Here is a 3,241-nt window from a genome sequence, read left to right on the forward strand (position 1 = left end):
GGTGGGGGGGGGGTCGGGTCAACGCCGGGGAGCGACGACCGGGGGTCAGGTCGGGTCAGCGCCGGGGACCGGAGGTCGGAGCCGGCGGTCGGATCTGGTCGGCTCCGACGTTCAGCGACGGCGCCGGGGACCGGGGGCCGGTGCGCTTGGGATGGAGAGGGGGTAGGGAGAGAGAGAGAGAGAGGGAGAGCCGGCGACCGGAGGTCGTAGCCGGCGGTCTGGTCAGCGCCGGCGACCTTAGGTCGGAGCCGGCGGCCGGATTGGGTCGGCGCCGAAGGTCAGCGACGGCGCCGGGGACCGGGGGCCGGTAAGCTGGGGGTGGAGAGAGGGTAGGGAGAGAGAGAGAGGGGGAGAGAGCCGTTGGGAGAGAGAGCCGTTGGGAGAGAGAGTCGATGAATAATAATTAAAATCAGAATAAGACAAGTGTTCAAGAGTTGGTGCTTGAATTTTAACATGTCCTTTTCCAATTGCCATTATGGAAATAGACTTGATCTTTTGAAGATTCCTAAGCTCAATCTTTCCCAACCCCCGACAACTCTTGAGGATGAAAGCAATAATAAAGGGACAGCTACTAAGTAGAATTTGAAGCATGTTTTTATCTAAACGTACACAAGTCAGAGAAAGCTTTCTCATAGTATGACAGTTCACCACACCGCTTGATAATGAAATATTTATCAGATCACAATGACTCAAAACAAATTCTTCTCCTTCTCCTCCTCCTCCTCCTCCTTCTGCTTCTTCTTCTCCTTCTCCTCCTCCTCCTCCTCCTCCTTCTTCTTCTCCTTCTTCTCCTTCTTCTCCTCCTTCTCCTTCTTCTTCTCCTCCTTCTCCTTCTCATTCTCCTTCTTATTCTCCTTCTTCTTCTTCTCCTTCTTCTCCTTCTCCTTCTCCTTCTTCTGCTCCTTCTCCTTCTCCTTCGCCTCCTCCTTCTCCTTCTCCTTCTTCTTTCATCCCCTCTCACCATTACAATCAAATTCAAAGCTTAATATTCTTTCGAAAGTACAATTTTAAGAATGAAAATTTAATTAGAAAATTGAGTTAGGGAAAAATGTAAAACAAATGTTCAAAAGTTTCTGAGGCAGCCATAATGATGCTTCAAGCTTCAAGTAATGGCTCAAGTTAAATCCATGCATATCATCCTAAATCCCGAGGTGAAAGATAACCTGTATGTGACACCTGATCAGAAAAGACATATTCACTATTTCTTTTACATGAGACAAAAAAGATGTAAGAGCTGGATTAATGCTACGAAGTGAAGAATAGAGTTCCTTTCAATATGAATTTTATTCAATGGAGGGCTCTGTGGGACAAAATACCTACTGATTCAAGATGTTGTTGCAAAAGAATTTTGGAAGATTCAATGTGCCGCAATTTGTATCCTTGCTCAAATATTTCCCGAGGCCTAACTGGGAGTCAATTGTTCAGCCTCTGAGAAGCATTATTAACAATAAGAGGAGAATTATGGTTAAATGGCTTAAACCTTCAACTAGCTTTGTGAAAGTCAATTCTCATCGTAGCTGCAAAAATGAAGGAGGAGTGATTAGACACAACAAGGGTCACCTGGTATTTGCTTACTATATAGTGTAACAATGGTTATGAATTTACTACTGGTTGAATGTATCAATAATCTGAATTTGACTCCATGGAAAATCCAAAAAGACGTGGAGGAGTAGAAAATTCATTATGGATACAGAGAGTCCAACAAAGTTGCTGACAACCTGGCCTCTCTGTGTCATACTACCCATCAGAATAAATTTTTTGTAGACTTGACGAACCTTGCTACTAAAGTTAAGTGTCTCATGACTCTGCACATATGGAATATGGCCAAATTCAGAACAATCAGAAAGAAGAAAGAGATAACTTGGGACCTTCAGTGAGAAAGGAGAGGTGTAGTACAGTGATAGTAGTTGATTACTTGGGGGGTGGGTGGGTGGGTGGGGGGGGGGGAGGAGGCACTATTTCAATAGCAAAAAGTAAGACTTATATGAAAAATTTTCATAAACTAAGTTAAGAGTGATATACATTTGGCAAAGAACATAAAATGTAACAGAGAAAATTGGCTGCATTCCCTTATGCATTACACCAATTCTGTCTTGGAGAAAAAAAAGATGTAATGTTGAAAGTGAGTGTGCTGCTTTGTGAATGCCTGCCTATAGTTAAAAAACACCAACATACCCCTTCAACTCAAGTAAAGCACATAACAAATTAGTGGATTTATAAGAAATCTTCTTTCCCTGTGAATAGAGTTCGGTTTTCTTTCGCTAAAGTTATCTGTTTGACACCATATTGTTCAATTTTCATCACTGAACGGGATATGGAGACATGAAAATAGACACACGGATAATAAATAGACACCATATTCATTAGTTGTCTGCATCACCAATCTAATAAAAAATAAAGTCCCTTCGTCTTTCTCTCCTTAAAGGGTACGTATTGCGAGGTTTCCACTTTTGAGTTGTGGCGGCTGATCTTTCCCATCAAAAGCTTTTATTTCTTTCAATTGACTATGCCAAGACTCACATCTTTGAGAAGAAAAATGACTTGGACGCTTCATATCCATTAAATAATTGATGAAACATTTAGTCATTTCATTAGTTGATGATAGATTGAGTCTCCTAGCATAAGAACTCCACAACAAAGCATCTGCAAATGTTGGGCACACCACAGTTGACTTGAAGTGGACATTTAGAATGTCCACATAGGGGGTAGAAACTCTGTGGTGCAATAACAAATCTTTGATAATGATATCATTGCATTTGTCAAAAACAATGGTAACTTGAGATGAAGAGGTCAAATTTGATAGAAACTTCCCCAACTTATAAAACCATACAGCATTTAAGTTCAAAACTCTGTAGTTGTTAAGAATAATTTTTGAATGCTTCAATTGGCTAGACTTACTTTCCATTTTAAGTTCAGGTTTTCGATTTCCAATATACTAAAATGATACCAAATTTGAAGAATCAATATCTGTTATGCGCTAACACCATAAAATTTTCAAGACTCTTAGGAATTGAGATCTAGAAATAAGGTTATCGAGAAATTCATTAGATATCCCCACATATTTTAGCTCTAAAGATTTCAGGTTCTGACATTCAACAACATCCAAGTTTTTCGATGAATAATAAACTGAATCAGAATAAGACAAGTGTTCAAGAGTTGGTTCTTGGATTTTAACACGTTCCTTTCCCATTGCCCTTATGGAAATTGACTTGATCTTTCAAGATTCTAAAGCTTGATCTTT

This window comes from Capsicum annuum, chromosome 12 (genome assembly GCF_002878395.1).
Source record: "Capsicum annuum cultivar UCD-10X-F1 chromosome 12, UCD10Xv1.1, whole genome shotgun sequence".
Taxonomy (NCBI): Eukaryota; Viridiplantae; Streptophyta; class Magnoliopsida; order Solanales; family Solanaceae; genus Capsicum; species Capsicum annuum.